At 42.6% G+C, this 27,678-nt stretch overlaps 1 long non-coding RNA gene across 1 annotated transcript in view; it reads right to left on the reverse strand.

Annotated features, from left to right (window-relative positions):
* Positions 1–506: 506 nt before the first annotated feature.
* Positions 507–27,678, reverse strand: part of LOC122809394 — a 311,292-nt gene continuing 284,120 nt past the window's right edge. Inside the window, exon 3 of the long non-coding RNA XR_006365896.1 lies at positions 507–668. This is a non-coding gene — a long non-coding RNA (uncharacterized LOC122809394). The remainder of the gene's footprint in view (positions 669–27,678) is intronic.

Genomic DNA, 27,678 nt, shown 5'->3' on the forward strand with positions numbered 1-27,678 from the left:
AATTTTGTGTATAATGCCCAAAACACAAATTTCCAATTACCATAACTCAAAATAACACACCATTTTCTAAATGCAAGCATAACAGACTTCAAACAGTGAATATATTTTCTGTATAAACTGAAACCTTTCTGATTCACAACAAAGCAGTACACAGGTTAACTAACTACATTTCCACAGTTCTACCTTTGTGAGTTATTATGCATTGTAGTTTCCCTTGGCAAAGAAAAATGAGCTATGCTTAGATTAAAGGTGACAAGGCTGAATCAACTAAAAACATTATTCTGCTTGTGTTTATGTGATTCTCCAGCTGAATTAGTTATACTTTTGTTAGAAACAAAATCACTGCAGCTTTATTCAATTCCTGGAGCAAAATTATCTTCTGAAAGAATTAAATGTCACTGAATTAACAAACTTCTTGCACAACTAATGGATGTTTATGTTAAAAATTAATTCCACTCAATTTACACACATCAGACACTTGAAAAAGTAATAATGCAATCAACAATACCTTTTTCGGGAACATCGAGCATTAGTAAAATTAAATTATCATTTTATTGGGATGGCCTCAAATAAACTTGGACTTTGGCTCCAGTAGCAATGTGCACATGAAACTTCCAGAAGCAGGAATATAGCACTTTACGGTCACAGTCTTTCTGAAGATTTAGTCCCTGGATAAAAAAGAAAAATATCAACTTTTAAAGCAAAAAGACATAGTAAAGAATTGATAATGCAAGTAAGTGTTTTGCTGTGGAGCATATCATTGAAATTCTGGGTGCTAGTTTAAAACAAAAGATAGAAATATTAGAAGAACTGCAGGTTACATTACGGAGTCATGCAACTGCTGAAGCAGTCCATTCATTTTATTATACACCTGATTTACGCTTTTACGCTTTCTCACAAACCTAGCCTGCATCTATATATTCCATTTACAGAATCACCAATTCATCCATCTACATGCCTTTTTGGACCTTGGCAAAAAAACAGAGCAGATGTGAGGACACAAGCAAGCACATTAGCTGGGAAATGAATGGGAGGGCCAAGAAATGTAAAGCAGCAATGCTAACTCTGCACTAGTGTTACCCAGTAAACTAACATGCACAACACTTTATAAGTGAAAGTTATGTACTTACCATGCAAGAAAAAAAGAGGAGAAAGACAGAAGTTGACAACATGGCTCAAGCTGTGGATGAAAACCGTATGTTTGCAAATGGAATAAGCAACGAAAACAGTGGGATTAATAAGAATAACTCTGATGAAGCTCATTTCTTTGTAACGACTGACAGAAAGTATATTACTTAATTAGCTCTGGTCAGAAACGATATTCTTGTAATTGCTGATTCAATTATTACAGGAACTGATACTTAGCATTTGCAGAGAAGATAATGAACATTAAATAGTGTTATGCTTGCCAAGAGTAAAAGCAGAGGTTGTGAGAAAAACTTTAGAATGCCTTAATGTTAGGAAGTACGGATCTGTTTTTATTCATGTTTGTACAAATGATCTCATCCACAAGGACTCTCTGACTGTTAGTAGGCAACCTACAACCCTCTTAGATAGCACATCAAGTAAAGGTATTAGGATTTATTTTTCTCAATCACATATAGAAAGGACAGTCAGGTCACAGTGAATGAAAATATTTCTTTTGGTAAATGCCTACATGAAAAAATATTCATTTTTAAAAAACAAAAATGTGTATATTATTCAAGCTTTATTTTGGGCACATGTGTTTAGACAGGGTGGTGTGCACCTGCCAAGATCAAGGAAGAGAATTTTTGCAGCAGACATTTTGCAATATTTGACAAACACAAGGGAGGATTTTTGCCAAGTCGAAAATGTTCAGTTAGCAATTTTTGATGCATCTCTGACAGTTGCTAATGTTAGGAGCATTAATAATAAAGTTTTTTTTGAACAATTTGCTACATTCCCAAAAGAATAATGTTGTCATTGCTTATGAAACATGGTTAAACATTAGAAACGAGTTCTGTCAGGCTATAAATGTTTTTATTGTAACAAACAATCTAACAAAAAATCAGTTGGAGTTGTTTTGATAGGGATTAAAGATTATAATGAGACCTGTGATTATTACATGTTCAGTGATAGCACCAATACTGCAGATTGTGCAACTATGATGCTAAAGACATCTGTGAACACATAACAGTTGTGGAGTGCATGTACCACCAAAGTCAGGTGCTCGTGACCAAGAGGAATTCATACATTTCTTGCATGAAAGACGGGAAGAAGATGAACACTGGTGTTCTTCTTTCGGCTTTTCCCGGTTAGGGTTCGCCCCAGCGCAACTCCGGTTTGCTAATGATTGGCAGTAGATTTTTTACGGGTGCTGAGGTGCCAGCTCGACGCCCAACCTTCAACGAAGGCACGCCCATTCTATGCATGTCTTTCGAACACCACTCGACCGCAGGGAGGACATGCAGACTCCACACAGAAGGCGCTCCAGCCGAGAATCGAACGGGAGAACCTCTTGCTGTGATGCAACAATGCTACCGCTGCAATACTGGTGCGATACTTACATTTACCAGAAACAGACTGGAATAATATTGATTCAACAATATTAGCAAGGAAATTATTTACAATGTATGTTCAGGAACAACAATTGCTTCAGATTGTAAAAAAAAAAAAAAAGTCTAACAGGGAACCAGCCATACTAGACATTGTTTGCGGTCCTAAAGAATTGTTACTTCATGTCAAGTTTTGCTACCATTAATGTACAGTGATCATGCGGTTATAAAGGTTAATTCATTGGTAGATAATTCTTCCAAACTGAAATCTAAACAAATGCACATATTAATACTAGGTTATATGGAAGCAAAACGTTCACTATGTAAAACTAATTGGAGTAATGTGTTCAGTTTAAAAACTGCAGAACGAATGTGAAGAGTTTTGAAACAGTAATTGTTTGAATGCAAACAAACAAAAAAATGTTTATCATCAGGATTTAGGCACACAACTTAAGCAGGACTTTTTCCACAAGATCAAGATACTTGATTAAGGTGAGAGACAAAAATACATAGAAGTTTGAACTACAACTTTGAAAAATGTAATTAATAAAATGGACCATCAAATTCCAAGTCAGATTTTCCAGTAAACAAATGTTAAATAAATAAATAGTATGAGACAATATCATGAAAAATTTGAAGAAAATTTGTAGAAAGATAATCAGCATACTGAGGGACTTGGGAAACCATTTTACAGATGCACAAGATTTGGTAGGAGTAATGACATACAAATTGATAAACTGTGTGCAAATTCTAAAATTTATTCTTAGACACAAGAGATTATAGATATATTTACAAAATCTTATGCAAGGTAAGAACAACCACAGCAGAATTCACACAAAATAGTGAAAAATATATAACTAGCCCTCAAAGAGTTCCACACCCAGTACCAAAGAAAGTAACAGCAAACCACACTACAAAGAAATAAAATCCACAAATTTTTATTCAAACACTAAGCACTTTCGTCACAGAGTGTAAAACGGGACTTCCTCAGACTAAATTAAAGGAGAATGTTCAAGCTATACTGCAAAACCAATCAAGTACCCACCCCATTCATTCATTTAATTGATCTTCCCTAGCAACTAAATACATCTCCGATTTAAGAAACCCTGTTGAAGTGTAAAGGCTGTAAAAATATCTGTACAGACATCTTAAAAATACTTAGTACCAAATGTACCTAAAAAATACATACATTACACAAATTATATTTATAGGTTCATAGGATGATACTAGGCTATTGGCCCGGAGGCCCTTATAAGCCTAGCCAAGAATTTTGCCCATGTTCCCTCAAAGTCGGCACCTGTTTCTCCTGTCCAGCAGGGACACAGGTGGGATCCCAGGGGTATATTTTCTGTTTCCCAACCAGTCGTCCAGGTACCTCTTAAAGAGGGCTAGAGAGGTACTCTGCTTGATATGGAGAGGGAGTCTATTCCACAGATGGGGGAAGTCTTTGGGACACCAATTTATCCCACCAACAAGTTCTATTAATGTCACAAACCAGGTTAAGGCCTTGCGTGCGGGTTACATTTGTGGAGTTTGTCTTACAGATATGCAGCAACTCCATCAAGGCTGGGTCTGAAATGGCCTTGTATGCCAGACACAAGTCACCTCTGAACAGTCTGTATGAGACTGAGTAGAGGAAACAGGACTTTTAGCCTTTCTGTATAGGATAGGTGTTTTGAGACCCTGAATTTTCCTTGTTAGAAAACTCTGTGGTCTCTCCAACTGCTGCATGTGCTTGGCAAGGTACACACCGAAGGGGGCATTGTACTCGATACTGGAGCTGGTAAGGGAGGAGTACTGGGATGTTATGACCTGCTTATTCCTGGATGAAATACCCTTATTTATGAGGTGAGCCATGTAAAAAGCCTTCCGTACAATGAAAGCAACGTGGTGGTCAAAAGTCAGGTTGCTATCAACCTGGGTGCCCAAGTCCCTCACGACTGATTGCATGCTTAGCATGTTGTTATTAATGTGATAATGGCAGCCTTGCATGGCCAGGGTACTCTCAGTGGCCTTGAACCATATCTCGTTAACTGCACATACATCAGTAACTTCCAAGGTGAAGAGTGCTTCCAGGGAGTTCAGTTTCATGTTTAAACTCCTAGCACTAAGCAGCATGGTCCTGAATTTGCCTCAATTAGATTCTGTTACATTGAAAAATTTGTGGTTTTGACATTGCCTAAAAAAGAAACCATGGGGGAGGCAAGGGCCTTTGCCAGTATCCACAAGCCTTGGGAGGACAGTTGCAAACCATATCTAGTAGCGAGATCTGTCTACCATATCCTCCCAGGCTTTCAAATACTGGATCCCCCTGGACTGACACCAGAAGCTGAGCCAATTGTTGAAGTCAAATCATTTTTTGTTTATATTGTGGCATCATCCTGGGTGACAGCAGGATACTGCTTAGGGCTAGGGATATATCATTCTATAGTCCACAGACATATGTCTCAAGTCATTCACTCCAACATGGACTATGACAGAGTCATAACGGTATTTGTTGTTGAGTGATTGGTGTGCATGCATGATTTGTCGGATCCTGGCAGCTGATAGGCAGCTGACTGGGACCTTCTTGTCCATTCTGATGAGGGGGACATCTGTGTATCTCACTATGGAGTCGCCTATGGCCAAGACATTTGATGGTTTTGCCTCAGGGGCTTATCTGTTGAAACATGGGTGTGTTTGTTGATATGTGCAGTGTTTTTTTTTATGCTTAGTGGTGAGTCTGGGTGGTGTGCATTTGGACGGTCTCTGTTCTTTTGCTAGGCTTTTAGTGAGTACCTCCATGGATGTGGGTTTATGTGTTGTGCTCTTATTTTGTGGGAGAGGTGAAGTTTAAGTGACAGTTGAGGTGTATGTGCTGACAACCTGTTTGATGTTTAGTTTGTTTTTATGTGAGAGAATTGACTCCAATTCCAGAGTGTATTTGCATCTCTCATATAGGGTGTTAGTTTGCTTTAGGAGTAAATGGTTGTCAGTACACATGAAGCAATTGCTACATTGCCTCAAGATGCCCATATCAATTAAGCTGGTAGGAGAAATGATTGGAAACTGCCCGTCCATTGTGGCAGGATTTTTCTGAATGTGATATTTTGGAAGGAAGTGAGCTAGCTGGACTTGATCACAAACAGCAAAAATGAAGCAGCAATTCAATTAAATACAGTTAAAGTGTAGTGCTGGCTTAAAACATACTTATTTTCATTTTTTTTTCAGTGGATGCCTTGGATTTCAGTGCAGATGCACTCCAGACCCCTGGCAAAAGTTCCCAAATACTGAGTGCAAACCTGGGCAAATGTGAGGCTTTTATACAGGCAAGTTTAAACAGCTTTAAACAGAACTACCAATGGGAAGTCCCAAACTGAGCGTTTCTCCAACAATCCCCAACTCAGATGGGTCCTGAGCTACACGTTCTACCACAAGGGTGCAGGGAGGCCCTCTTAATGTAATACAGCTGGTCTAAGAGCACAGTGACACCAGACAATCTAGATTCAGTAGGTCTGAAAATAGCCTATGCTATGTAAGGCAAGAAAAACACAAGTTCTCATGGGAAGGAGTAAGGGAGAGTCAATTAAAGGTCAAAGAGAGAGTGTTTATTAGTATATTATTAGATGACTTGTAGTACACCCTCTACACATGCACAATCTAGCAGCTCTTCAAGCAGCTGTGAACAGTGGGAGACTATGGAGAACATTTCCTACAGAGGATTTTAAACTGGAGAGGTTTGCTTATATGCAAGCATGAGGAACCATGCTTGCTCATCGTATTTATACAAGTAGGATGAAAGACTTTTATAAAGTTTAACCCTCAGGCCAATCAGATAAAAACAAACTATTGACCAGTAGTTCCCACCTTGGATGGGTCAAATTTAGCTCTCTGCTCCTATCACAGTGCAAATGAATCATTCCAATGTAAAACAAACTGAATTTGAGCTCAAGTGCAGTAACAAATGTTTTACAACAGAAGTAAGAATTCCTGAAAAATCAGGAATCCTTGGAAACAAGTTCACTAACCCTGAGAAATGTTCACTGCACACAAAAACTTAGAAATATTTTAGTACACTAGTACAGCTTTTACAGTTTCAGAGGAGGTAAGGAAATATCAGAATATTGTTAAAACAGCAGTACAGTAACAAAAAGATGGGGTTTCTTTAACAAGTGCAGGCTGAAGACCAGTGATAAATTCAACAAAATAAATAAATGCAGCACAGAACTGTTAAATATCACTAAAACAGAGCAAGTGCAAAAAATATATACTTATATCAGCTCTGTAGGCCAGATGACTTTAGAAGCAATCCAAGTCTTGCAGTCACAGGTGTCCAAGTCAGGCACAAGGAAGCTCTGAATAAACAAGCTTCAGTTGCAGAACTATAGGTTGTATAAAAGATTTCTGAAGTGTAGGAAATCAGAAATGATGAAGACATTGATTGTTAGTTATATTAGACCTCAACTTGAGTATGAAAAAACACAATGGAAACCTTATAAGAGAACAAGCATGAGTAAACTGGAGAGAGTACAGTGGAAATATACCAAGGGCATCCATGGATATGAACTTTTAAGTTATTATGAAAGACTAAACATCTGAGCTTGTGCAGTATCTCATATATATATTTAAGAGGAGATGTAATTCAAGTATATAGGGCATACAGAGGCAACTACCTCTAGGAATGTTTGGGGTCATCAAAAAGTAATAGAGAGCAATCAGAGAGCCTATGTAGAAGATTCTATAGGAATGAGAAGTGTAATAATTGGTTCTCAGAGAATAGCTGGTCCATGGAATAATTTACCAAATTACATTCATGCAAGCACTAGTTCAAATAATTTTAAGAATGGCCTGGATGCTTACTATGGGAACAAATGTTTTGGTATATTTGTAGGCTAGAAGGTCATTATTCCCCAAACTTGAATTATTTGTACAGAAGTATGTATGTATGAACCATAATGACAGAGCTAGTGCTAGTTGATCCTTTGTTCACATTTTATAATATGTTGGGCTGGTTGCTGCTGGCATATTTTCTACAACATTTCACTCTCTTGATAGTTCAGGCTATTTCCCCCTTCGCATGATGCTCTGATTCCCTCTCCAGACCCAGTGTGGCTTCTATAACCATGTGACATGGCAAAGGATGCCCAGAAAGGAGAAGCATGACCTAAAAGCTTCTGTTCTACCCCCAGATATATGCACAGGTGACAATTTGAATGGTAGACAGGTGAGTGGATATACTACAGGATGCTGACAAATGATCGGCTGGATCTATCATTAGGGTAAATAAATGTTGTATCCAAGCTGATCCAGTCTGCATTCTGTACAGAGTCCCCAGCCAAACAGGAAAGGCTGGTCTCATGACAATAAACCCCTAAACATGGCAACAACAAATCTTACTATTGAACTTGATATGATATCCAACAGACAGTTTATCAAAGGTGTGCAAAAAGGACTATGATGCTGCAGCACATACATTATTCATAAATAACCCTTTGAAAAAGGCTGCCAAGGTTACTGCAGACCTTGTGTGCAAAAGTACATTTCAGCATCAAGGGTTTGTTACTAGATGTATAGCAAAAGGCAATACAGTTAGGAAACTACCTGTACATTGTGATTTTGGTTACCCTTTTACCTAGTCAGTTAGGGGCAAAAGGAAGAGAAAGTCAACTTGCCTCAAATTCTTTGTGTGAATTAGACAACATCACAGCTATCTGTGAATATCCAGATAATGAAATCTGAACTCTCCTTTAGAACAAATACTAGAAGGTTAATGGACTAAATCAGGTTAAGTTCTGAAAATACCCCTGACAAAAATGATGGGGTAGTGCAAAGTACTATCATGTCATTGTGAAAAATTGAGATATTTATTTATTTAACGTTTTCTTACTGGGAAAGTCTGACTCGGACAAAGCCCATTTTCAATGGACACCCAGGAATAAACACGCCAGACGCATGTCTTTGGAATGTGGGAGGAGAAAAAATTACCTTGAGGAAACCCACATGAACACAGGGAGGACATACAGACTCCACACAGAAGGCACCCCAGCCAAGAGTTGAACCACAGAACCTCTTGCTGTGAGGCAATAACCACTGCACCACCAAATGGTGGCTGAAAAGAGAGCTTACAGTCTGAAACTCCTCCAGTTAAAGTTATTACGACTAGGAAAAGTGTATTCCAAGAGGGTATTTAAGATCAAACTTTGCTGTGGGTTCCAATAGGGATGAAGTTATTTTATTTTTTAAGAACAAAACTTGAGTCCTAGGAATGGATTGGATCTTTGTAAGGTGATCTGGAAAAAAACTTCTCTTACAAAGGCTTTACAGGTATGTTGAGAAGCCAAGTATGAGCTTTAAATGCCTTTATGACAAGCAGAAATGGCAGTGCAGTGAACTTTGAAAGAACAGAAGCCTACGTCTTAATCAAATAATTCTACCAAAAGCAAAGTATTGAAAGAATGGGGGCTATAATCAGGTCTAACTTTTGTTGCTTAGCCCATAAAGACAACTTAAGTCGCTTGTTTATATGTTTTTCTCTTGATGGGTTTCCGAGATGTTAATAATAACTCGGACACCCAGGATGGGTAATCTGGGTCACAGACCACCCTCTCTGGCCAGCAATCAAGGAGCCTGAATCCTCACCACTGACACTGGGAAGGGATGTTCACGTGCAACAAAAACAGATACACACACTATTTCCAGATGCAGCTCTCTGCATCAAGCACAATTTCCCTTATGAGCACACAGGGAACATACTCAGTCCAGGGTATGGATTTCAATCTCTGTCTCCCTCCAGGTCCCCAATAATTCTCCCCACTGGTACAGCTATAGACTTGAGTCCTCAGCCGAGTGACCAAGCTAAGTCCTCCAGCACCCACTCTGTGAAACCAGAGCTTTGCATCCCTGTTCCAAGCAGCTAACACACACACACACACACACACACACACACACACACACACACACACACACACACACACACACACTGACACACACCTGGGAAAAGCTGGCACAGATTTACTAGCGATGCCCCCTTCTGCCAAGACTATAAGGTAGTCAGTTCCGCCAGACACTCCAAAGCCAGCTAGTCTAGAGCTCTTACAAGGGTACCCAATTATACTGACTGAAATTAATATTCATACAAATGGTAATGTTAACCAGTCAGGCTTTTAGGAGCGGCCACAGTGTGTCACCAAATACATATACATACTCTCAAATGTTAAAATATTCTCTAAAAGTAGGGACTGTGTCACATGAGTAGTTAATTTATACAAAAGTCATTAATTGATTTTATTTTAAGTTTATTACATACTAAAGAATGACAGCCTGAAAGCTTTGTGATTTTTTTTGCATAATTAAAGTTTTTTATCTGCTAAGCATTTCCTATCACTGAAATTATTTTATCTTGGATATTCTCTAAAAGACCAGCCACACTGAAAAGTTAAAATACATTTAGTAATAAATATTAAAAAGAACATGAAAATACTAAATGTCTATTTACAATAAACAGCAGTTTCAATCACAGGAAATATTAATATAACACATATTTCATACAGATACAGAAAACAGTACTTAACTAATCTCACTATATTTTCCTGACTGATCTAAAGAATTACTATTCCCTGTCACTTACTAGAGCAAGGCAAGATGAAGTAGGTGAGGGATCCTTCTTTGTCAGCTTCCAAGAACAGACTGCTCTAAGACTTCTCTCTCATATGGTATTAAAACTTAATTTATGTCCTAGATTAAAGAATGACATCACATACATCTGGTTCCCATGCTATCCCCATTGCTGAACCAGAATTTAGCACATGTGTTAACATACACACAGACAGAGCTTTACTGAGATGTGTTATAGCATCTGGAAGCTATAAAACCATAAACATTTCTACTCTTCCTACAGAAGCCAATAAACTATTCTCTCGCACAGCCATTCAGTCTCTGGCTGCAATCAGATCTGCAAGTTACAATCTCTGTGGCCTAAATTAAGTAATTTAATTTCTTACTATTTTTCAAAGGTAGCTGGACTGAGATTAACCTCTTCTCTTCCAGTATCCTCTGTTAAAACATATACAGTTAATCAGTTACAATATAGTCATGACCCACTGTTGGTACATTGTTTTAACACAAGCAGCTTTACGAATACATTTTTCAACAAAAGCATCTGTACAAATCAGTTTGATATACAAATGACATAATTATTTACAAAACTCCAGCAAGCTATGCTGGCATCTATTACATCCCCCGCCCTACTTCTCCTGGCATAGCTGGCAATACTCACATCATCACAGTCCCGTTTTCCAATAGACTCTGCCCTTGAGAGCTGACACAATTATGTCTAACTTCAACAGAATATATTCTGCACCACTGGATTCCTTCTTTGCACACTGGCAAACTACATACATCTTCTTTTCAGGGAGGGTGAACCACTTGAACTGCTGGTGGAGTTGCCCAAAACACCTCTTATAGGATCTCTTCCTCAGGACAGGGTGGATTGGAGGGTAAGATCTGCTCTATCATATCATTTGACTGATCTTCCTATATGGGGTCTTCTGGATGGGGATGAGGGGAAGCCTCTTTTTCAACAAAATCTGTGTCCGGGTGGAGGACTACAAGGAAGAGTCCAGGTGTTTCCTCTTGCATATCCCCTTTCATAGTCCTCTTGAAGGAGAGTTATCTAAATGGTGAAAGAAGACTCACCCTGGATCTTTTGGGTGTCAGGCGACATTTCATTCCTTGGTCCTATTGAGAAGAACAGTGATTACTAAACGTGATGGATTAAGTAGTGTGTATGGGTGGGGCAATGTGATGCATGCCTTTTCCACTTCCAAAAGAAAGTACAGTTGTGTGCACTTACCATAAATGCAGATGTTCAAGTGTATTCACTGTTGCAGTCCTGAATTGTGGGATTTCCTGCCACAAAAGCCCTTGGCTGGCCCAACTATCAGAGAAAAAATCTCCCTCCTCCAAGAGCTGGCAGACTCCCTGACAGATGTCAGTATGCATGTGTCAAGTATATAAGGAGCCAGCCGACATCATGATTCAGTTTTTTCTTGCCCCCTGAAGCTTGGTGCCCCCCAAGGTGGGTCCTAAAGTAAAGGACCCAAGACAGAGAACCTAAGCAAGAGAAGGGGCAAAAAGAAGGTGCCCCCTTGGCTTGAGAAGAAGGTTTGTACCAGACTACCCTGTAGGCTAGGGGGAAGGAGGGAGGGAATGAAGACTGCAACAGTGAATACACTAACATCTACATTTATGGCAAGTGTACGCAACTGTATTATGTTTTTCGTGTTTCACTGTTACAGTCCTGACTTGTGGGATGATTCCCAAAGCTGAAGAGAGAGTGGAAGGTAGATTAGGGAGAAGACAGGTTGTCCTGCAGAACGGCAGTGGCGAATCCTGCTCTGTACCTGGAAAAGGCTGGTAAGTGTTGGTGTTTGATGAAAGTATGCAGAGATGACCAGGAAGAAGCTTCCCAAATTTCCTTTGTAGGGACTACTTTTAGAAAGGTAGTAGAGGTAGCAGTAGCCCTAGTAGAGCGATTCCTGACAGCATGAAGTGGCTTCTTACCATGATGGCTGTAACAAAATGAGATACAGTGAGATATCCATTTGGAGGTAGTCTGTTTAGAAATTGGTTTTCCTTCAGAACTGGTGGAAAAGTCCACAGAGTTGGTCTGTTTTTCCTCAAAGTTTTAGTTACGTCGACCTAGTAATGGAACTGCCTATGAACATCCAAGAAATGAAGGATTCTTTCCCCCTGGTTATGTGAATTTGGGAAAAAAGTAGGCAGGTGTATGGTTTGATTCAAAGATGTGTCTGTCACCAATAAAGGAAGGGTTAATCCTGAGGGAGACTGTCTGGATGGAAGATGAGGAAGGGCTCTACCACCATGACAGCCTGCAGCTCACAGACTATTCTAGCAGAAGTGATAGATAGCAAAAGGGCAGTTTTCAAAGTTAGAAACTTTAAATTAGCAGAAGCTGCTGGTTTGATAGAAGGCAGGGTCACTTTTAACGAAACAAAACTGAGGTCCCATTGAGGGATAGGTTGTTTCCTGGGAGGCCTGATGTGAATCAATCCCCTAAGAAATTGTCTGAGAAGGGGGTGTGACAAGACAGGAGGAAGAACAGGGCTATAGGCCAAAATGGCAGAGGCATGAATTGTAATGAATAGGATAGGCCCTTGTCAACCAGATTAGCCAGGTATCTAGGATGATAGAGATCTTGGCTAAGAGAGGATTGTGGCCCTACTGCTGACACCAATTGAAAAACTTTTTTCACTTAGCTAAGATTTCTTAGTACTGGGCCTTCTGGCCTCTTGGATGTCTTGAACCTTCTTGCTTAGGGCAGGGTTGGTCCAGAATGTTGAGGAACTATCCATGCTGAGAGTCTGAGTGTCTGCAGGCTGGGATGCACAATCTTTTGTTTTTCCCCCCGAGTCAGAAGGTCCATTCTCTGAGGTAACTGCCATGGATTACAATTGGTTAGGTTGAGTACCAGAGGATACCAGTGTTGCTTGGGCCAGTCTAGGACTATCAGTATTGCCCTTGACCTCTCTTTCCTTACTTTTAGAAGCACCCAGAGGAAATAGAGGCAAGGTGGGAATGCACAGATGAAAAGGCGAGTCCAAGGGAAAGAAAAGGCATATTTCTTCCAGGCTAAGAGTAGCTTGCTCCTGCAGCATAATCATTTTAGTTAAACATTTTGCTTTGTAGAAAAGAGGTCTAGCTGGGGGGATTCCCCATTTCTTGGCTATGATGAGAAACGTTTCCAGCTGCAGATGGGGGTAAATCAGGTTTCTGCTGAGGTGATCTGCAAGAATGTTTTGAGCATCTGTAACGTATTGTGCCAAAAGGTGTAACCCCAGAGAGTGAGCGAGCTCCCAAACCTGCATTGCTAGGTGACAGAGAGGTAGAAGTAGGTACCCCCCCTGCTTATGTACCACATCACTGTGGTGTTTTCTGTTTTTACTAGTAGGACCCCTGGTTTCCATTTTTCTCTGAATGTTACCAGGCTTTTTTGAACTGCTGTAAGCTCTTTCAAGTTTATGTGTTTGTCTCTGAACTAATTTTCTCACTTTCCTTGTGTTGGGAACTGTTTGACATGAGCTCCCCAGGCTGTCTCCAAGGCATCTGTGGTGAGGGTTTGCTCCTTGAGAGTGAACCTGAAAGGAAGACCCTGGTTATGAGCACAAGTGTGTGCCAACCATGCATACTGAGACATAGGATAAGCTGCAACTTGGTCGAAAGGGCTGTGTATGCTGGGTCCCTAGGTATCATTGGAGCTTCCTCATGTGCAGCCTGGCCAGGGGGACCATGAGGATGCAAGATGCCATGTCGTCCAGTGCTCTGATGAATTCCCTGGCTGTGAAGCATTGTCTCTGCATGATCTTTTGAAAGTACTGAGTCAGAAAAGAGACCTTGTCTGGTGGTAAGAAGGCCTTTTAATGGTATTACTCCAAAAGAGCCCCAGGAAGACAACCCAGTGGTGGGGTCTATGTTTCATTTGTGTTGATTAATGGTGAAGCCCAGGAAGGTCAAAAGATTCTGGATGAACACCAGATCTGAGTGGAGTTTTTACTCGTGGCTTGTATTAGATAATCATCCAGGTAGGGGTAGACTTGGATCCCTCTGGTCCTGCAAGGCAATTAGAAGGGCTAAGCACTTTGTGAAGACCCTGGGAGCAGTAGACAAGCCAAAGAGCAGTGCAGAAAATTGATAATGACTGGCACCTGCTCTGAAGCATAAAAACCTTTTGTGTGATTCCTCTATGAGAATGTGCAAGTAGGTGTCTTAGATCCACGGTGACCAAGAAGGCCTGAGTAGCAGTCATGGGTAAAAGCTATTGAAGAATTAACATTCTGAATTCTGGAACCAGCAGGAACTGATTGAGGGCAGACAGATTTAAAATGGGACGCCAAGAGCCTTCCTTTTTGAGAACCAGGAAGGGCCTGGGAGTAGAAACCCTTTCATTTTTGGTGTTCTGTCTCTGGTTCCACTGAGCCCTGTGAGCACAAATTATGAATTTGGGAAAGGGCCTCTGTCCTTTGGTTTGGAGGAATTTTTGGATAGCCCGAGTGCTTTAGTGGCTCTTTGAAAAGAGTGTGTAGCCATTTGAAAAATGCTTATAACCCAACCTGTCAAAGTGATGAGAGACCAATTTTCCTTGAACAGGGAGAGTTTTCCTCCTAGGCTTGTCGGGGGGGGGGGGGTTCAGAGAGACTGGGATGTACATTGCCTTCTGCCAGGGGCCTATGGCCTAGAACTCCCTCGCCTGGAAGTGTCCGAGGTCCACTGCCTGGGACTTTGTAGTTGTTGTTGCCTTTGTATCTTTTCCCTATGGGGCTTTCTCTGCCTATTTTTGGCTTGTGAAGGAAAGGACCAATGTTTAGTGGGGTAGTTCCTGCTAAATCTATGAGGCTGAACCTGAAAAGTCTTTAACAGTTTGCATGGATTTGTCTTTTCCTTCCTCCTTTCTGAGTACAACCTCGGATTAGTGCCAAAAGAGGAATTCTTTGTCCAGTGGGTCATGCTAAAGATTTGACTTGACATGCTCAAGAAGGGACTGTTTTCTTAGTCATGCATGTCTTCTAATAACAGAACCAGTGACTGCAGCCCAGATGGAAAGTTCCATAGCATCACAGTAGCAATGTAAAGAATGCCTAGCAATTTGAGAAATGGAGTGACAAAGGTCCAGTAATTCTTTGGAAAGGTTCTTGTCCTCAATGGTTGAACTTTTTTCTTCAACTGATCCAGACCAGTCTGCTGGTATTTTATCAAGTAGAATTAACAGTTAAGGGCCCTCAAAGCCAAGGTGGCAGAGGTGCAAACTTTTTTTGCCAAATGTATCAACAGCCCTACTCTCTATCAGTTGTCAGAGGGTTTTTGGAAGAACTGGCTATAGATCCTTTGTGTCCTGGGGTCACCACGTCTGGGTCAGCAGACGGGTTCTTAAAGAGATGTTTATGACAGTCTAGTACTCTATAAAACCTGTCTGGTTTTCAAGGAGTTGGAGGAAGAGAATCAAGATCCAAAGCGGAATCCAGGAAAACATACTCTTCCACCTCTAAAACTGGAGGGATGGCAAACGACTTGTGCTCTGGCAGGTCAAGGAATTCCCTAAACCACTTTTTGGATTTTGGCTAATCCTGGGCTTCCCACAGGAAATGTTCCCTCTTGGCATAAACAGTTTCCCAAAAGGTAATGTCCTTGGGGGGAGGCAGGTTTTCTTCAGAATCTGATTCAAAGAAGTCAGGGAGGCTCCTTCATCAAAAACAGACTCCACCTGGTCAGAATCTTCAGCAGATTCAAAAGGATCAGAAAGGACTTCTGGTGTAGGTTCCCTTTTCCTTTTCTCTAGGGGAGACTCAGCATAGAGTTGTCTGAATCTGAGCAGGGAAATTAAATCTTCAGCTAACCTAACCAAATCCTGCAGATAACCCTGTGTGTGGGAACTATTAGGCTTAGGCATATGCCCAGAGGAAGTTCCCTTCTTTGGGGTAGCGTTTGCTTAGGGCTAGGCATAACCACAATTCTGATGCCAGTCTCTCGAGAAGAATGTGCAGCCAGTATTGGCCAATGCCGCAAAGAAGCATCACAGTTTAAACCACATTCATCAGAAGCAGAGAACTGCTGAGCAGCCCTGGATTGGACAGATGAACCAAACCATAAGGCCTCTGCAGAAGTTGAGGGACCCAACGGCATATCAGAGTATGAACGGGTCTCGATAGAGACCTGCACCACCACTTCAGTTGTGGAAGGAGGCTGCAAAAACGCCTTGTCTTCTTTAGCAATCATGAACCTTGGAGGACTAGCCGAAGGAAAGTGATTGTCACCTGAGGCCCTAAGCCTGGGCAATTTTTCTTTATCCCTTTTGTACTTAGGAAGCTCAACCTCTGAATGACTGGTTGATGCCATTGGACCCTTAGCACCAGATGCAACACTAAGGTGGCTAGCTAAGATTTCGGCTCTACGCCTAATAGTACTAGAGTTGAAAAGTACAGTTTTGTACCTACCATAAATGTAGATGTCCGATAGACATGCAACTGCAGTCATAACATATGGGTTGTCCTGCCTCAGGCAGCCCTCGATCGGCCGGATTCCAAAGTCTGGGTCCGACGTCGGCTGATGTCGCATTTCTCTCCGACGTCAGAGTGGCTGGAGTACATAAGCATCAGCCGACGCCATTTTCTTCAGTGTTTCTTGCCCCAGATGCCAGGTGCCCTCCAAGGAAGGCTGTAATCAAATTGGAAGACAAAAACAGGATTCCAGACAAATAAATGAGCAATAAAACAAATACACCATAACAGATATCCCCAGCTAAGAGAAACAGGGATAGGAGTGGACCCTAGGCATAGAGGGGTATGGAGGGAGGGAAAATCTGACTGCAGTTGCATGTCTATCGGACATCTACATTTATGGTAGGTACAAAACTGTACTATGTCCTTCAAGAATGCAACTGCAGTCATAACATATGGGTAGAATACCACAGCTTAGCTGGGGGAGGAGGAATGCTCTAGGAAAAAGATGGTGTGGCAATCAAACCCTGCAGGACTGCCGAAGCAAAGCCTGCTCTGGATCTGGAGTATAGAGGGAGATTGTAGTGTTTGGAGAATGTATGCACGGAGCTCCATGTAGCAGCTTCTAGAATGTCCTTAGTAGGCACCCCTCTTAAGAATGCTGTAGAGGTGGCTGTAGCTCTGGTGGAATGTGGTCTGACATTGGCTGGTACAGTCTTTCCATGAAAGGAATAACAGAATCTGATGCAATGTCCAATCCATTTTGAAATAGTCTGTTTTGAAATTGCTTTTCCTTGGACTGCAGGGGCGTAAGCTACAAAATGTTGTTCAGACTTCCTACTGGCCTTGGTTCTGTCCAGGTAGTATCGAAGTTGTCTGTGAATGTCCAAGGTATGTAACAGTCTTTCCCCCTTATTCTCAGGATTGGGGAAGAAAGCAGGCAGATGAATAGCTTGATTTAAAGAAACCCTAGATACCACCTTTGGCATAAAAGTAGGGTTGGTCCTTAATGAAACCCTGTCTCTGTGAAAAATTATGAACGGTGGTATTGCCATTAGGGCCTGTTGTTCCGAAACCCTTCTTGCTGAGGTAATTGCCAACAGGAAAGCTGTCTTCCATGAGAGAAATTGCAAGTCAACTGAAGCTGCTGACTCAAATGGAGATAAAGTCAGTTTTTCTAGGACAAAATTGAGGTCCCAGGCTGGCACTGGGGCCTTTCTTGGTGGCTTAATGTTCTTGATTCCCCTGAGGAATTGCCTTAGCAAAGGGTGTGAAAAGACAGGAGGATCAGTGTTATATCTAGCTGAAATAGCTGATGCATGTATCTTTATGGAAGAATATGAGAGGCCGTTCTTTAGCATATCTGCAAAATATTCCAAGATGAGTGGGATGTTCAACAATGATGCATCATGTCCCTTGCTGGTATTCCAATTGCTGAATCTCTTCCATTTTGCTAAGTAAACCTTTCTGGTGGATGGTCTTTGAGCCTCTGTTAGTATCCGCTGAACTTCCTTGGAGAGAGATAGGTTGAGGTTATTTATGGGATCTCCCAGGCTGTTAGCTGCAGTGTCTGAAGGTTTGGATGCACTGTTTTGGAATTGTGTTGAGTCAAAAGTAGAGGCCATTGGGGAAGGGCCCACCTCCTGGTGTGACATATGCTCCGTAGTAGTGGGTACCAGTGTTGTCTTGGCCAGTCCGGAGCTATTATGATTCCCTTGGGTCTCTCTGCTTTGATCTTTAGTAATACTGAGGTCATCAGTGGCAGAGGTGGGAATGCATAGATTGTTAGGAAGTTCCAGTTGAATGAGAGAGCATCTATTTTCCAAGCTTTTGGATGGTATGTCATTGTGCAGAATTTTTGTAGATGATGGTTGAGGTGAGAGGCAAATAGGTCTACTTCTGGCCTGCCCCATGTCGAAGTGAGTTGTGTGAAGACCTTCGAATGTAACCTCCACTCGTGTGGATCTGTGAAATTCCTGCTTAGGCTGTCCGCCAACACATTGTCTTTGCCTGGAACAAACTGGGATTGTAACTGGATGTTTAGGCTCAGTGATTTTTCCCAAAGATGCATTGTCAGTCTGCAAAGGGGTAAGAGTGGGTGCCCCTTGCTTGTTTATATACCACATCACAGTGGTGTTGTCTGTCCGTATCAGTAAATGGCCTTGCTGAAGTTGGTGTTGAAAGGCCTCGATGGCATGCATTACTGCCAGCATTTCCTTTTGGTTTATATGCAGATGTGTTTCCTTTGGAGACCATTGTCCTTGTATACACCTGCCTTCCATGTGCGCCCCCATCCAAGGTCTGAGGCATCTGTGGTCATGGTCTGTGTTATCTGTGGTTTTTGAATGACATACCTGTGTTTGCCTGGCTCACCGAGGCCCACCATAGGAATTCCTTTTGTAGGCATGGAATGAGCGGTATGGTTGTCTCCAAGTTGTTGCTGTGCTGAGACCAAATGCTTTTAGGTACCGTTGAAGCTTTCTCATGTGTAGTCTTGCTAATGGAACCAGGAGAATGCAGGATGCCATGTAACCCAGGGCCTGTAGGAATCTCCTTGCAGTCATCTGGGTGAGTTTTGCTAAACCTTTGAAGTAATGAGTTAACTTCTCTTGCTTGTCTTCTGTCAGGTAAGCCATTTGAGAGGCTGTGTCTAATTTGGCTCCTAAGAAGATTATTTGCTGGGATGGCTGCAGTCTTGACTTTTGGAAGTTGACTGTGTATCCCAGAGCTTGAAGTAATCGTATGACATAGTCCAAGTTTTTTGTCAACATCAATTTGTCGTCCGCTTGTATGAGGCAGTCGTCCAGGTACGGGTAAATTTGTATCCCCTGGAGCCTGCAATGAGCAATTACTGAAGCCAGGCATGTTGTGAATACTCTGGGCACAGTAGATAAGCCAAATGGCAATGCTGAGAATTGATAATGCTCTGGCCCTGCAAGAAATCTGAGGTATCTTCTGCAGCTGTGTCTGATAGGGACATGCAGGTATGCCTCCTTGAGGTCCAGAGTAATCAGCCAAGACCCCTTGCCCAGCATGGGAAGGAGTTGCTGTAGAGTCAGCATTTTGAACTTTGGTACTATGAGAAAGGTGTTTAATGCGGACAAATCCAGTATTGGTCTCCATTGAGATTCTTTTCTTGGAACAAGGAACAGTCTTGAGTAAAACCCCTGGCCTTGTTCTTGTTGTGGAACTCTTTCTATTGCTTTCATCCGAGTCAGCAGAGAGATTTGCTTGATAGCCTCTGCCCTCTGATTTTGTGGTAGGTTTGGCATGCCTTGTTTTCTTGGCAAGGTACGAAAATGGAACCTGTAGCCTCGGTCTATAATGTCCAAAATCCATTTGTCCTTTGTCAGTCTGTGCCAATTTTCTGCAAACAGAGATAATTTCCCGCCCAAGGGAGCTTCTAATTGTTCCCTGGTAGGCGGAAGTAGAGGAAAGTCATTGAGATTGTGGCTGTGGGGCAGGTGAAACCCCTGCGTCACTTCTTTGGTTTCCTGGCTGCCACTGTCGTCCCCTGTAAGGACCTCTGTATTGGCCTCTTCCTCGGCCACGTCTGTTTTTACCCCTTTGAAACTTTTCTGGATTAGGAAAGGACCAGTTTTTTGAAGGCCAATTCCTACTGAATCTGGGGGGTTGAACCTGGAGGAAATCTTTCACCGTCTGAACTGATTTTGCTTTTTCTTCGATGGTCTTTAACACATCCTTAGCATTAGCACCAAAAAGCTTGTTCTTTTCCAAAGGTGCATCCAGAAGTTTTGCCTTTACATGATCTGGTAGAGGTTGATCTTTTAACCATGCATGTCTACGAATGCCTGCCCCTGTCATAGCTGCCCTACATGAAGCTTCCAGTGCATCATATCCACACTGCGGGAAGTAATTGCTTACTTGCTGAGTGTTATGTACAGCTTCCTGCAAAGCCTTCCTGTCTAAAGGATCAGGAGTGGCCAATGTTTTTTGTAAATCTTCTAACAGGAAATCCTGATATTGTAACATATGAGAAAGGCAATTCAAAGCTCTCATAGATAAGGTAGTGGATGTGTAAACCTTTTTGCCCCATCTCTCTAATGACCTAGCTTCCCTGTTGGAGGGCAATGGATTTTTAGAGGTGGAAGCTGAAACTCCTTTAGGCCCCTGTGAAATAGTTTCCAAATCAGCAGTATGGGCCCTGAATAAATGGGAATGTGTTTCTGGGACCCTGTAATACCTGTCTGGCTTGGCTGGAGCAGGAGGAAGAGAGTCAGGGGTAGCACTAGAGTCAGAATATAAATCATCCAAAACATCAAGTACAGGAGGAATAGCTAAGGGCCTGTGCTGGGGCTTCTTAAAGAAAGTCCGAAGGCGTTTTCTGGAATCAGAATATTCCTGTCCTTGCCACTTGAAATGTTCCCTCATGGTATGCAGAACTTCCCCAAAAGAAATATCCTCAGGAGGGGAGGCCGAGGGGATGGAATCCTCTGCATCCGAGTCCTCATAGGTCTGGAAGAGCTCTTCCTGGCTATCAGAGTGGACAGAGCCCTCAGAATCTTCATCTGACGGAATAGGGTCAGAGGGTTCAACCCGGGGCCTTTTATCAGAAGGAAGTTGGGATCCTCTCTCAGGATGGGCCTGTGAACCTCTAATCATAGAAATTAAGTCAGCAGCCATAGACATAATTTGTGTCTCTGGAGTAGGCTGAGGTAAGGTTTTAGTAGTAAGATGTTTTGTTTTGCTGGCTGCCTTAGCCCTAGTGTAGGCCTTAATAGACATGGCCATAGGAGGCCTGGCAGCTCCACGTGCAGGAGTGACCTTGTCTACAGCAATGGTCTCGGGCATTTCCTCGGTTTCGGTATCCGGAGGAAAATCAATAACTGGCGTCGGAGTGATATCCGGAATCGGAGTCATCGGTAATGCGGTGTCTTCGGTTCGGAGCGGTGGAGAGACCGTCTCAGAGGGAACCGGAGCACTCGCGCTAGGTTTTGGCGTGGAGTCGGTGGTAGACGCGGGCCGAGGATGTTGGTCCCGGTCTTTTCGTTTCTTGGGAGTTTGCGATGTCGGAAGTTCCGACGGCATGGTGTAAGCAAATTTTTCGGCGAAAAAATCTTCAGCGAACTCCGCCCGGCGCCTGACAGTGTGCTTGTTGAAGCGAGCACAGGCTACACAGGCCGAGATGTCGTGGTCTGGGCCAAGGCAAGGAAGACAGTAAAAGTGGAAATCCTTATGAGGTATTTGTTTACCACAAGAAAGACAATTGTTAACTTTTTCAGTAATTCCTGACATCGGCTGAGGCAAGAAAAGGTCCCCAACGGGGTACTTAGCTTTTTTGATGACTTCAGTATCGAAGAATACAGGAGCTGACCGACCGGCACTTGCGAACTGCTTCTGCTTCGGGCACCGCGCGGCAAGAAAGACTGAAGAAAATGGCGTCGGCTGATGCTTATGTACTCCAGCCGCTCTGACGTCGGAGAGAAATGCGACATCAGCCGACGTCGGACCCAGACTTTGGAATCCGGCCGACCGAGGGCTGCCTGAGGCAGGACAACCCATACGTTATGACTGCAGTTGCATTCTTGAAGGACATCGGGCACAGAAACAGTTAGGTACATTGTGATCTGGGTCTAAATAGGTGACACAAAAAGAATGGAAGTCTCCACATGGAATCTGTTTACCACAACGGAAACGATTATTAACCTCATCTGACATGAGTCAAACAATTAAAAAAAGGTTGCACAACTGGGTACTTAGCTTCAGACAACTTCTCACTAGTGCGGACTGACTGACACACAAACACTGCTTCAGGCTCCAATGGCAAGAAAAGACTGAATCATGACATTGGCTGGCTCCCTATATACTCAAGCATACTGATGTCGGTCAGGGCATCAAACAGCTTTTGAAGGAGGGAGATTTTTTTCTCTGGTAGTTGGGCCAGCCAAGGGCTTTCACAGCAGGAAATTGCATAAGTCAGGACTGCAACAGTGAAACACAAAGAACATCTGAAGTTCTGATGTTCTTCCTGTCACCATTACCCCTAACTCAACTGACAGTGCCAAGACTGTCTGCACTCAGACCACCTAGGATCTCAAACATAGAAGTTAGCAAAAATCCCTCAATCCTAACAATACTCAAAGATGAACCTATGGCCATCAGAGCTGGTGACCTACTCTTCTGTGAAGTGAATGCTGACAGTGTCATCACCAAAAGTGGCCTTGAAGGGATTAAGGTTTATCTCTGTGCTAAAAACATGCTAGTGCCAACAACCTTAGGCCTCCTAATGGGCATTGTCATCAATGGAATTGGTTCTGATGCAACTGGTTTTGAAAAAACAGTGAAGACATTCACTGTTGGTGCAGACAAAAAGGCACAGCTTCAATTACTGGCTCCACTACAACCGGTGCGAAGACCAGGCCTGCAGGGCAAACATTTAATGTGGATGACGCAGGCTCAATTTCAGTCTTCCTGGGAACAGACAAGGCAAAGATAACACCCAACTTTAGCTGGGCCTTCAATTAGACCATTATCATATTCTCCCAATATAGTGGAAAGTACAGTTCTGCAAGTCCTACTTACCTGTAGCAGTAGACGTTCAAATTCCTTACTGCCTCAGTAGCATTTTAGGCTATCTACCAAGGTTAGCCAACACTGGCCAGCTTTCAAAAAGCTCCGACTCCTCCTCCCTCCCTCTTCCTGTAACAGGTGATTCGCTAAGAATATCCTCAGTGGGAATCTTTCAGCTGTCACAGGAAGTGTGTGTTCAGGTTTTATCGCTTCCAGAAAGAAAGAGATGAAAGTACCTGAAACCAGAATCATCTGGCAAGAGTAAAGTCATAGCCAATCACACCACCATATGAAAACTAAATCTAACAACAGTGAAGTCAGCTATGCACAATTTGGGGGGGTGGCAGGTAGCTGCTGCCATTGAGGTAGTAAGGAATTCAAACATCTACTGTTACAGGTAAGTAGGACTTGCACAACTGTACTATGTTCATCACTCCCACTGCCTAAGCAGCATTTTAGGCAGATTCTCAAAACTTACCCACCGGAAGGATAAGGATCCAGGAGCCCCTGGAGAATGGTCCTAGCAAAGCCAGCTCTAGACCTTGAAAAGGAATCCAGTTTGTAGTGCTTTGTGAGCGTATAAACAGGATAGGGTTACTGCCTCTACAATGCTTATATAGAGTCCATCCCTTTCCAGTATCCCATAAAAAAAAATAAGGCCCTAGTCGAGTGAGCCTCTACCTTTCCTGGAAGAGATTTACCCATGGTGGGAGTAACAGAAAACAATAGCAGAGGACAATCATTGCACGACAGTTTGCTTAGAGACAGGTTGACCTTTCTTAGCTCTGTATAGGAGAGAAACAGCTGATCAGCATTGCTAAAGGGCTTTGTTCTGTCAAGGAAGTACCTGAGCTGCCTATGCACATCCAAGATATGTAGAATCGTTTTTCCCTAGTTTTATGAATCAGGATAAAACACTGGGAAACTGATGGTTTGATTCAAGGTAAATTCAGAAACAACTTTAGGCATGAATGATGGATTAATGCATAACCCTGCCCTTGTGAAAAACAGATGGGGTTAGCCGACCACGAGAGCTTGCAGCTCACAGACTCACAATGCAGATGTCAGAGTAATGTGCAGACAGTCTTCTAACAAAAGAACCATAAATCAGCTTGAGAGGGAGGTTCAAAAGGAGGTAAGGTCAACTTTTCTAAAACAAACCGAGATCCCAGTGAGGATTTGCTTTCAAGGGGGTCTCACCTGCAACACTCTTTTCATAAACTGTTTGACCATATAAAGAGATGAAAGAGGGGGTCCATGGGCAGATAAACTGAGATGGCCAAAGGATGCAATTTGACAGACGCATATGACGAACCATCTCTAAGTAGATCATGCAAATATTTCAAAACCAGAGGGGGCAAACCCCTTTCAGGATCTCTGTTTTTGGCAAGGCACCACCTAGAAAACATCTTCCACTTGTAAATGTAAGATATTCGAGTTGCAGGTTTTCTTGCCTACTCAAATAATTGCTGCACATCTTCATGGTACAAATGCCTAAAAGTTATCAAAGTATAATCATCCAGGCATACCTCTCAATCTCTTGGGGCTATTAATCTAGACAAAGCCTGAAAAAATGGGGGGACAAAGCCCAAAAAGTACAGCTGTGTACACTTACCATAAATGTAGATGTTTGAGTGTATTCACTGTTGCAGTCATCACACTTTGGTTATCTGCCTGCAGGTAGTGCTTAGTTGGCCCGAATACCAGAGACTTAGTATTTCTGCGTCAGTTGCTGTCTCTCCAGGACTGACATCACGTCATCAGGGGTATAAACAGGCAGGAGACACCATTACATCAGTTTTTCTTGCCCCAAATGTCATGAGCCCCCCAAATAGGGAGCTAAGTTATGGTGGGGAAAATACCACCAGTAAAAAGTAAATACCAATACCCCTGAAAGGGGTGAGTAATAGACATAGAGAGGAGAGAGAGACAAGGAGGCTGGAGGGAGGGAAACCCAAACTGCAACAGTGAATACACTCTAACATCTACATTTATGGTAAGTGTACACAAAGTACAGTTGTGTACACTTACTATAAATGTAAATGTTCGAGTGTATTCACTGTTGCAGTCATTACATTTGGGTAATCTGCTGGCAGGTTGCCCTCAGTCGGCCTGAATAACAAAGTCTTGGGTCCTGCATCAGTTGCTGTCTCCTCTTCCATGACGTCATGACGTCAGGTCGTCAGGGGTATAAAACATGCAGCCAACACCATTTTATTTAGTTTTTTTTGCCCCAGATGTCAGGTGCACCCCAAATGGGGAGCAAAAATATATATCTATAAATAATTAAACAAATATATGAAAATGCACTATTATCAACATAAACCTTACCTTCATCTAAAAGCAAATACACCACAAAGGCTTTAGTATATAGTGAAGGAAAGAAAAGTTATAGAAAAGGGGGATGGAGGGTGGGTAACCCGGACTGCAACAGTGAATACACTCGAACATCTACATTTATGGTAAGTGTACACAACTTAGGTTCATAGGCAGGTACTAGGCTATCAGCCCGAGGGCATTTATAAGCCTAGCCAGAGTGTGTCGGCTTTCACCACCCCATTGATTAATTAACTGAGCCTCTGTCAAGAAGAGCCAATGAAGTGATCCCAGGGGTGTACTTTCTGTTGCCCATCCACTCATCAAGGGTTCTCTTGAAGAGTGCTAGTGAGGGGCTCTGCCTAATGTAGTTAGGAATTTTTTTCCAAATCATGGGGAGTCTCTGTGACAGGAATCTATCCCTCCAGTATGTTCTATTTATTGTTGTGGCAAGGTTTAGCTCACTACAGCGTGTGGCTTGCAGTGACTTGGATTTCTTTAGGTGGAGCATGTCCATCAATTCTGAGTTGGACATGGTTTGTAAGTCAGGCAGAGATCACCTCTGAGTAAGCGATATGCCACTGAGTACAGCCAGAGTTTTTTCAGTCGGGCTGCATAGGACATATGTTTGAGGCCAGTAATCCTCTTGGTGAGGTGCTTTTGTGGTCTTTCAAGCTGTTGGAAGTGTCTTACGCGGTACAACCCAAATGGGGCATTGTACTCTATGATGGGTCTGATGAGTGATGAGTAGAGGGGCACTATAACCTATTCATTTCTCAATGCAAACCCCTTAGTAATTAGATGGGCCACATAGAAGGATTTCCTAACTATTTTGGGAATATGATTGTCAAAGGAGAGATTACTATCTACCTGGGTCCCCAGATCTCTTATTACCCTCTTCTGTATTAAGGGGGCTGCTCTGCCTATGTGGTAATTTGTGGGTGTTTTGTTTTTCCCAAATGGGAAGACTATTCATTTTTTGGCATTTACCTTGAGGACATGACTGACACCAGGTGTCTGTCTCAGTAAGGCCTTTTTGGAGGATGTCCATGTCAGCCGGAGAGTCAGTTATGGCTCCCAGTTTGCAGTCATCTGAGAACTCGGTTAGCCATAGTCCTCCTGTGTTTGCCTGTACTTCTGAGAAATATATGCCGAACAGTAGGGGTCCCAGAACTGAGCCTTGCGGGACTCCACTTGTGACTGGTTTAGAGTCAGACCTGGAGCCCGCTATTCTTACCGTGCGAGTTTTGTCTGCAAGCCAGTTGGCAACCCATCTTGTGATGTAGGGGTTTATGTTCAGGCTGCTGAGTTTTTCTATAATACCCGAGTGAGGAATGGTGTTGAACGCCTTGGCGAGATCAAGGTAGGCTGTGTGAACCACCTTTCCCTCGTCTATGGCCTTGGTAACTGTCTAAGAAGTCAACCAGGTTTAGTAGGCATGATCTGCCCTTAAAGCCGAACTGGGTCAGGTCAAGTCTTTGGAGGTTCCCAATGTCTTTGATAATGAGTTACATGATGATGTGCTCCATAGCCTTGCAGACCATTTTTTTCGAGTTTCACTGTTGCAGTCATTACATTTGGGTAGAATCCCAAAGCTATGGATGGGAGGATGGAACTAAATAGCATTAGGAGCAGCTATAAGGCCCTGCAGAACTGCAGTGGCAAAGCCTCCCCTGGATTTGGAGAAGAGAGGCAAATGATAATGCTTTATGAAGGTATGAACAGAGCTCCAAGTAGCAGCCTCTAGAATGTCTTTGGTTGGAACCCCTCTGAGAAAAGCTTCTGAGATAGAGGCAGCCCTGGAGGAATGAGACCCGATCCCCTTGGGCACAGATTTACCATGGTGCAAGTAGCAGAAACGAATGCAGTGGCTTATCCACTTAGAAATAGTCTGTTTTGATATAGCCTTCCCCTCTGACCCTGCAGCAAATGCTACCAGTAGTTGCTCAGACTTCCTTAGAGATTTGGTTCGGTTTAAGTAGAATCTTAGCTGTCTGTGTACATCCAATGAATGTAGAATCCGCTCCCCCTTGTTCTGCGGATTTGGGTAAAATGTTGGTAGGTGAACTGTCTAGTTAAGAGCCACATTGGATACCACCTTAGGTGTAAAAGGAGGATTGGTCCTGAGGGACACCTTGTTCAGGTAAAATGTAATAAAAGGCTCCACAGCCATGAGAGCCTGTAGTTCTGAAACCCTTCTTGCTGAAGTGATTGCCAAGAGGAAAGCTGTTTTCCAAGATAGAAATTTTATATCCGCAGTAGCTACTGGTTCAAAAGGAGGCAGGGTGAGTTTTTCCAGCACAAAACTGAAGTCCCATGCAGGAGTT

Source organism: Protopterus annectens, chromosome 1.part1 (assembly GCF_019279795.1).
Source record: "Protopterus annectens isolate FY-2018-M chromosome 1.part1, PAN1.0, whole genome shotgun sequence".
In the NCBI taxonomy this organism is placed as follows: domain Eukaryota; kingdom Metazoa; phylum Chordata; order Ceratodontiformes; family Protopteridae; genus Protopterus; species Protopterus annectens.